Raw genomic sequence first — 9,612 nt, 5'->3', positions numbered from 1 at the left:
ATTCAATATACAGTACATGCGGTGAGTGTGCATCCAGCGGTGAGTGTGCAGTGGTGAGTGTGCATCCAGCGGTGAGTGTGCAGCCAATGGTGAGTGTGCAGCCAATGGTGAGTGTGCAGCGGTGAGTGTGCTGCCGTGAGTGTGCAGCAGTGAGTGTGCAGCCAGCGGTGAGTGTGCGGCATTGAGTGTGCAGTGGTGAGTGTGCAGTGTTGAGTGTGCAGTGGCTGTCCGATGCATATGTGTACTAAAGGTATGGTTTTGCTTGTACACAGATGTTGGACAGTGATGGATCAAGCAGCAGCAGCGTGTCTGCAGTGTTCTCTTCCCAGTCGGTAGGCTTGCTCTTTAAAAATCAACAATAAAAATGATGTGTGGCCCTCGAGTGTATTGAGGTGAATCATGTGTAATGTTGTTATTGCAAATAGGAATCATCTGATCCAGAACTTGCCAGGCCACCACCCAAAAAACATTCCAAAGTGGCCAAAAAGGTACATGGCACAGCTTGTGTTTTTTTAAATGATAAATTACCTGAATTGTAATTTTTTGTTTATTGTTTTTGTCCTCCATTGTAGGTTGTTGAAAAGGCCCAAAAAACCCAGCCTCGCCGTCTGTCATCGTCCCATATGGAAGTGGTAAATATCATGCAGAATATACATTTTAACACTAGGACTACTGGACTCGTGACCCCGACTAGAACTACTGAATGTAGTCATTCTGACTACTGACTTGTTTTCGTTTATTTTTAGAGTTTCATTTGTGGTTATTTATTAATAATTATATTTTTTTAATGTATTATTATTGAGAGATCCAACAGTAATGCTTTGGAATGTTTTCTTTCTGATTTTTCATATTTTTCTACAGGAAATAACAAAAGTAAACTAAGTAAAACAATAATAATAGACGTTTTACAATCATTTATTATTAAAGTGCACACATATAAACAACAGCTCAAGAACAACAAGCAGAGAAAATGTCTACTAGGTCAGTCAGTGCTCCTTATCCTCAGTACCTGAAGAAGGCCGTTGGGTCGATACCGGTTGTACTTCATAATAACGTTTTATTGAGATTCAGCTCCAATTCTACATTTTCCTTCTCCTCCTAAAAAGTACGGCATAATTGACCTTCTAAACATTTGTTGATTCGCATTTCAGGCATCGTCTTTCATTTACGGCAGTACATTGCCCACACAAAGACTTACGGCAAGTCATACAATAGCCAACAGATCTATTATTTTTGCATTTTTCTTTTATCTGGCAAAATTTTTTTTGAAGCATCACATCTGAAGATGCAGCAACTTGGGACATGCCACCCTTTCCCCTAGATATAACATAAGAACCACTCAACTCTGTAACTAGCTTTTGCAAAAATGCCTTGCGTGACATTTTTTCGGGGGTCATCTCCTTGTATACTATCCAAGCATTTATACCCGCTAAGTCTAAGGTATTTTCAAATGCGTGAACAGGCCATCTCCTAGTACATGTTCTTGTGGTGTATTTGCGTGCCATCTGATCTACTACATCTACTCCATATTTTGTTTCATTATAAAACTTTACATTTTCTGGAGTTTTTTTTAGCAGATTCAGAAGCAACAAGAACATCGGGATGGACGGAACTCAAAATTATCACATTTTTGTAACATATCCCTGCTGTTCTGTTCGCTACCACTATACAAATATAATGTTCGTTCATTTTTTGACTGGACCTATAAAAGTCTTGATATTTTAGCTAATTTATACATTTTTTCGCAGAATTATACTGCATGTGAACATGGTTGATCATAAACAAAAGAAAAATGAAAAAAAACACACGTAATTTTTATCTTTTTTGCGTCATAAACCGTTACATTGCATTATTGCTATATTCATGCATATTGCCCATTTGCAGATAAACAAATATTCTTTCCATCTGTAAACTATAACTAATAACATCAAGCTGTATGCAAATAGTTTTTCCCCCCAAAAAATTGCTGCTTCACACTATACAGTACAAAATGATCGAATAATATGACAATAAAATGTTGTATCTGCTATATACTTGTATGAGTTTTTTGAGCTCTTATGTCTGCATGTGTTCTCTTTGTCTCTTCAGCTGAACTGAAAGTAAACTTACTATCCAGACTACTGTCTACTGCTAGGACCAGAGAAAAACAACACCCTTCTTTAGCATAAGATAAGAGCCTACAGTATTACAAACAAGCTCTTGTCAGTTCAGCATTACACAGTAATAGAATCAGGTAACACAATGAAAATGTGAAAAGTTGACATCTGAATTGAACTACATCTATATGAACATCAGGGTAAATAATATACAGTGAAAAAATTATGCACAAAACTTTACAGCAACATTTAGTGACAAAAGGACAGCAAAATATAGTAGGTAGTCAAAATGACAACCTTTAGTAATTAAAGGTAAATTTTGAAAAAAACGCGCAATTTTTTCACCAAAATAATTTATTGTCACAAAATCTATTTTCACATCCTATTTGAGGAAAAGTCACCGAGTCTCAAGCCGGAATTCCGAAAAATGTAGTCACAGAAGAGAAATAAAAAGTGCAAGTAGTCAAAATGACTATTCCAGTAGTCCTACAAAAATAAAAGAATTTTATTTTTTTGTATTATTTTTTGTAAAACAAATCATTAACATACAAAAACAACATAAGTCAATAAACAACACTATAGCACAACAATTTAAAACCCTTTTAAAAAAAAACACATACATGTCATAACATACCATACAAACAGTTAAAGGACACACAACAACAATAAAAAACAACAAAACCATGAACTCTAATTGTTAAAAATCTGACAGTGCTAAAAACGTGAAAAGTTATTTACATTACAGATATTATTCATTACAAATATTTTAGTTTTGGGGAAATGAGAGTTCACAACTAACGTGATCTAACATTTCGTATTTACGTAGCCCAATCATCCCTCAAAAAAAAGAAAGCACATTGAGGTTGACGAGGAGCCCTTGGACATAGAAAACGAGACACTTATAACACTAGTGGAGGCAAATCCATCCATATGGGATCAGAGCGACAGCTCCCACAATGATATTATTAAAAACAGAAAGTTGTGGGAGAAGATAATCTGCCAGTTGGACCCTCGTTATATCGAGAAGTCGGCCTCCTCTAAATAAAAAATTGGTAATTAACGCTCAACGTAACTTTCTGAAATGTAAATATTGTAAAAGATATAAAAGCATTTTTTTGTGTTTTTTTTACTGTATCCGATGCAGTACATACCCGGTGGAGATCCATCAGGGATTGATTTGTAAGAGACTTCCGCAACAGCCAAAACACCCCAAGTGGATCTGGTGGGAAACGAGTCACCCCTTACGTCCATTATGAGCAATTTGTCTCTACAAAAAACGTCCTAGTGCTCGTAAGTAAACTTTTTTAGATGTTAAAAAGTAATAGTGCACCAAGTCTTTATTCAAATCACTAAAATTATCTTTTTTTTGGATAGAGCGATATGCAGTACCACTATGCCTCGAGAGGCTGAGGCATTGGAGCCATCTCAGAAGGAACCAAATCAACAGATGGGCACTGAAAATGTGTCAGTCTTGAGTGAGCCACGATCCCAGGACAGCGGTTCTGTGGCTCCTGTTGTAAGTGCCCGTCTGCAAGCACAGCATGGACGCAAGAAATCATCAGGCAAAAATGACGTTGATGCCATAATTGTCGATGGACTGCAGAGGATCTGTATCGCAGTGAACACAGAGATCTAAGGCTAGTTTCACAGTAAATGCAACATGGTGCGTTCGGCGCACACGGGCGCACCTTCAAAAGTGTGCAGCGCACGCTAAAATCCTGCTAGCGCACGGCCAGTGCATGGTCTGTGCACCCTATGCTAAAGATAGAGTGCGCAGATCGCATGCGGCCGTGTGCCATAGTAGGCGGCGATGACCGGATGGGACGAGCAGGGAGCCAGCAGGGGGAGGGGCTTAGCGGCGCCGTGTGCTGCATGGAAAATACGCTAATGTGAAACTAGCCTAAGGCAGGAAATTACAGCTTTGCAAGAGCGTGAATCTGTATATGCAGCCAATGAGTGGAAGCTGCTGTTTTTGTCATATGTGCCAGTAGCTCAAAAGATTCCACCACACAGAAATTTTATGTTTAGGCAAAGACTGCATGATCTATTCGGTGAATTTTTGGGCCCTCAGGAACCGACTTCCTCAAGATCAGGAAAATTGGACATGCCGTCATACCAAGCACCATACAGAGGCCAGAGTGAATCGGGTATGGAAATGGAAAGGCAATGCAGCAGTTGGGCAGACAATACGCCCACCCAATATCACAGTCTGTAATAACTGTGAAACATCACCAAAGTTGGCCAATATAGCATTTGATATTTGTGTGTTAAATTTTTGTGTACCAACGTTCATTTTGTACTTTTGGTTATCCCTATGGGATCGCATCTGTTAAAAATGTATAACATTCTGATTGGAAGACAAATGTCTTCAAAAGTTTTTTTAGTAAAATTTTATATTATACTATTTACATTGTTATTTATTTATTTTTTTTAAATGTATTAAACGTGACAAAAAGTTGAAAAAACATCCCCCAAAAAATAACAATTGCAACACACATAGAACATACACCACTAAAATTTTCACACATGCTTGTCTTGCTGTGGAACAAGACCTTCATATATGAAATAATTTGCAAATTTGCAAATTGATCCCGAATCCTCATGATCTTAATGGTAGAATGAACTGAAGTGGAATCTATGCTCATGAGGTTCGACTTACAGTCAACAGGGTCCACCAGCAGGGGTTCATGTCTGCACACAAAATTGTGCAGGCAGATGCATGCCTTCACTACACGGTCAACATTTTCAGGCTGAAGTTGCATTCAAGTTAGTAATATACGCCATTTTGTGGTCAAAATACCAAAGGTACATTCCGCATAATGTCTTGCACGGCTCAAGCGATAATTAAATATGCATCTTGTGGAGTTTAGACTACGACTTGAGTACGGCTTTAGGAGATTTCATCCGAGTTGGAACTCCTCATCTCCAACTAAAACATAAGGCCCCATTTTGGACTCTTTGAAGACTCTGGAATCGTTCGTCCGTCCATATGTACCGATATCCACAGCTACAAAACGGTATCTAGTATCCGCAATAGCCATTAAAACAATGGAAAAGTTTTTTTTGTAATTATAGTACAAGGATCCACTATGCACAGGTTTCTGAATCTGAATGTGCTTCCCGTCCTCGGCACCAATGCAATTCAGGAAATTAGCCACATCCTCAAATTGTTTTGAAATTGATAGCCACATTTTTGTTGTCAGGGTTGGTAGCACTTGTGGTTGTAAGTTGTTCCAAATGGCATCACAAGTTTCCCGAACTAGTTGGCAATTGGTCGATTTCTCCAGACGAAATTGAAAATGCAGTGACGCAAAAGTTTCACCAGTAGCAAAATATCTATGACAATGCAGAAAAACAATTTAGCATTTTGGACATATTGGACTGCTTAAAAAAAAAGGCAAGTTAAAATGGACTCGAACAATTGGCAAAGTGTAGAAAATTAAAAGACAGGCACCACGATAAATTATATCCAGTCTTTGTCAACAATGTTAAGAAAAGGATATTTACCTCAAAGTCACAACTAAACGTCGCTCCGCAGAAATACTTTCACGGAAAGTGGTGCGCTGATGATGTATCTCATCCTTCACATGCGAGAGCAGTATATCAAAGCTTTCGATGGACATCCGCAGATACCTTTGAAATTTAAAGGGATGATCCCAAAGCTGAACATATAGGGTGTGAAAGGCACCATATGTATTCCGTAAAAAATTCACTTCATGGATCCAATATCTCCTTTGGGAAATATGCCTTCTCTGTCGATGTCGCAGCTGCATCAAACGAAATCTAACAAGCTCAGACACAAACATCTTGCTTGCAGCTATAAGTTCACTCGATGCTTCCAAAATGGAGAATGTGTGTCCACCCACACCTGACACTGACAAAAGGCAAAGAAAAAAAAAATGAACAACTTTATTGACAGTGCCTGTAGGCTGACAAACGGATGCTTCTCAAACGGACATCAAAACTACATAAACGCAATCACATGCGTTAGCGCAAGCATTAACGCGAAGCAAATTTTACACCAAATTTGGCTCATTTTCGCACATCCATTTAACGGATCCGTTAAATGGATTGTACTAAATGTAATGTGAACCTAGCCTAAGGTGGATGCTCCTATATTTCCTTTAACAGATGATGGACCTGAGTGAGGGCATGCTGTTTTGTGGATTGAGTTGAAGCTTTTATTGGAAACATTTTACATAATTTTTGGGATCACATTTATCAGGTGCTCTACGCTGAGCATTTACTCTGGAGTTTCCATCTAAATCTCCGAGTGACATGATTCAGATGAAACCGCTGAGGGACCTATTCACTATAATGAGGCAGTAGAATAACCCTAGACTCTGCCTGGCCTCTGTTCAGCGGGATCCTTCTTTTCAGAAGTGCACAAAACTGTGGCCGATAGCACTTTTATGCAATCCTAAAAAGATGACACTGCCGGATCATAGGTCAGATGGGGTCCACAGTGCCTCCATCTGCCTCATTATAGGGAATCTTGTGTTGCGGTTCCATCTGATTCACTTATTTCAGAGAGTCTTGAAGGAGATCATTTGCATATTCCCAGTGCCTTCTGGGATAAGTGAAGAGTCTCCGCGAGCTCAACGATCACTGGGTTTTGGCCGTTGCAGCTGAAAAGAGGAAATCGGAGAAACCGCGCGCCCATCGGCGCGCGAATTTTGGCTCATCTTTCATCTTTTTAAGAAATCTCAAGATGGAAGAGGCCAGGAGCCATTTGGTGAGCTGCATTTCTTGCTACATGTTCACAGATTTACCAGTGGAAAAGCCAAACTTCACATGCCACAAATGCAAGCTTGTGACCCTGTTGGAGGAAAAGTTGCAAAATCTCGAAGAGAGGTTAGCTACGTTGAAGATCATTAAGGAAGGTGAAGAGTTCTTGGACAGAGCAGAATTATCTCTTCATGTTACAGAAAGAGAAGAAATTCGAAGTGCACCTGAAGAAACAGAGGATTGGAGACATGTGACCCAGAGAAGCAGGAGGATCAGGAGGCAGTCAGCACCCATACTGCTCAGAAACCAGTACCAGGCTCTCACGCAGGAAAACAATGAAGAAATACATCAGGATAAGACTTTGCCAACAAACAGCAACCTTGTACGCCTTCAGAGTCCTCCTGGATGGAGAAAGAAAAATGTTGTGAAGAAGAAACGGAGAGTGGTGGTCATGGGGGATTCCCTGTTGAGAGGAACAGAGGCCGCTATCTGCAGACCGGATATAACTTCAAGAGAAATGTGCTGTCTTCCAGGTGCAAAAATTAAAGATGTGTCTGACAGGATATCAGGACTCTTCAGACCTACATATGACTACCCATTCCTGCTACTACATGTGGGGACAAATGACACCGCAAGAAACGACCTGGAAACCATCTGCAGAGACTTTGAAGACTTAGGCAAGAAAGTGAAAGAACTGGGAGCGCAGGTGGTCTTCTCTTCCATCCTCCCAGTGGATGGCCATGGAACAAGGAGGTGGAATAAGATTCTGCAGGTGAACAACTGGCTACGTCGATGGTGCCGTCAGCAATGATTTGGATTTCTGGATCACGGAGTGAACTACTTATACGATGGACTACTTGCTAGAGATGGGGTGCACCTTACGAAGACTGGAAAGCAGGTATTTGGAAGTCGCCTTGCTACACTTGTAAGGAGAGCTTTAAACTAGAACAACATGGGAAGGGAAGCAAAAGACCAGAAAAAGCCATACACCTGACAAATGCTACTGAGAACTCTGCTATTAGAAGTGGAAAGGAAGAACAAAGACGAAAGAATCTAATTAAAAAAAATATTGGAGAAAGAGAAACCAATCACAAACTAAAATGTTTCTATACTAATGCACAAAGCATGGGCAACAAACAAGGAGAATTGGAACTACTAACACAGGAAAAGAAATATGATGTCATTGGAATCACTGAAACTTGGTGGGACAATACACATGATTGGAATACAAGACTAGAAGGATACAACTTATTTGCAAGAAACAGACTTGATAAACGAGGAGGGGGTGTCGCATTGTATGTTAGAAATGCGTATATCTGCACAGAGTTTGAAGCTTCAGAGACTGGGAGTTCTGTGGAAACTGTTTGGGTAAGAATACAAGGACAGAACAATGGAAAGGACACCATTGTAGGCATTTACTACAGGCCGCCTGTGCAAGCTGAAGATATGGATGAACTCTTTATGCATCAAATGGCCAAGTTCTCCAAAAAATATGACATAGTTGTCATGGGAGATTTCAACTATCCAGACATTTGTTGGGAATCTCTCTCAGGCAAAACTAACAGGTCAAGGAAATTCTTATCCTCTCTTGCTGACAACTTTATCTTCCAAAAGGTAAAGGAGAAAACAAGGGGAACTGCTACCTTGGATCTAATCCTTATAAACAGGGAGGAAATGGTTGAGGAGGTAAAAGTGGCTGGGACCCTAGGAGGTAGCGACCATGCTATTTTAGAATTTTGGATAACTAGAGGCGGAAGACCTGTGAAGACTCAGACGTCAAGGTTAGATTTCAGAAAGGCAGATTTTAAGGGATTCAGAAAGAGAATTGGAGGGATCCAATGGCTGGATATCCTTAAAGACAAAAATGTCCAGGAAGGATGGGAAATCTTGAAAAATGAAATTCTCAAAGCACAGTTGTTAACAATTCCGCAAAGAGGGAAGAATAGGAAGCATTTAAGGAAACCAGGATGGATGAACACAGAACTTAAGCACATGCTAAAAAGGAAGCAAAAAATGTTTATAAAATGGAAAGAAGGAGGCATATCTAAAGAAGAATATAATGCTGTCTGCAGAACCTGCAAGGCACAAATCAGATTATCTAAAGCTGAAAATGAATTGAGGCTTGCAAGAGATGTCAAAAGCAATAATAAAGGATTTTGGGGATATGTCAAAAGTAAAAGAAAAGTCAAAGATGCTATAGGATTTTTACAGGATGAAAATGATGAAATGGTAAGACAGGATGTTGAGAAGGCTGAACTTTTAAATTCCTATTTTGCATCTGTTTTCTCTCAGAAAGGAAATGTAACATCAACTGTTATTCACTGTCCTATTAAGGGAATAGAAGAATCCAGGATATCTATAAACAGAAAGATAGTGAGGAAACACTTAGCTAACCTAAATGTATTCAAGTCTCCAGGTCCAGATGAATTACACCCCAGAGTACTGAAGGAGATAGCAGAAGAAATTTTTGAACCCCTCTCCATAATCTTTGAAAATTCTTGGAGAACAGGAGAAGTGCCAGAAGACTGGAGAAGAGCAAATGTTGTTCCTATCTTCAAAAAGGGGAAGAAGGTGGACCCAGGCAACTATAGGCCGGTGAGTCTGACTTCTATACCAGGAAAGATCTTTGAACAAATTATTAAACAACATGTATGTCAATACCTGGATAAGAATGAAGTGATTAAACAGAGTCAGCATGGGTTTGTAACTAATAAGTCATGTCAGACTAATTTAATTTCCTTCTATGATGGTATTACTGATTGGGTGGATCAAGGAAATGCTGTAGATA

General features: G+C 39.5%; 1 long non-coding RNA gene across 1 annotated transcript; it reads right to left on the bottom strand.

Annotated features, from left to right (window-relative positions):
• Nucleotides 1-899: 899 nt before the first annotated feature.
• LOC141100856 (uncharacterized) lies at nt 900-6,885 on the bottom strand. Its single transcript, XR_012234805.1, has 2 exons — nt 5,604-6,885; nt 900-5,432 (listed from the first exon to the last, which is right to left on the bottom strand). It is a non-coding gene; the product is annotated as an uncharacterized lncRNA (long non-coding RNA).
• Nucleotides 6,886-9,612: the final 2,727 nt, after the last annotated feature.

This window comes from Dendrobates tinctorius, unplaced genomic scaffold (assembly GCF_039654945.1).
Source record: "Dendrobates tinctorius isolate UK_male_01 unplaced genomic scaffold, ASM3965494v1 ptg000111l, whole genome shotgun sequence".
In the NCBI taxonomy this organism is placed as follows: domain Eukaryota; kingdom Metazoa; phylum Chordata; class Amphibia; order Anura; family Dendrobatidae; genus Dendrobates; species Dendrobates tinctorius.
Note: the sequence above shows the minus strand (reverse complement) of the source record. Positions and strands in the feature narration are given on the sequence as shown.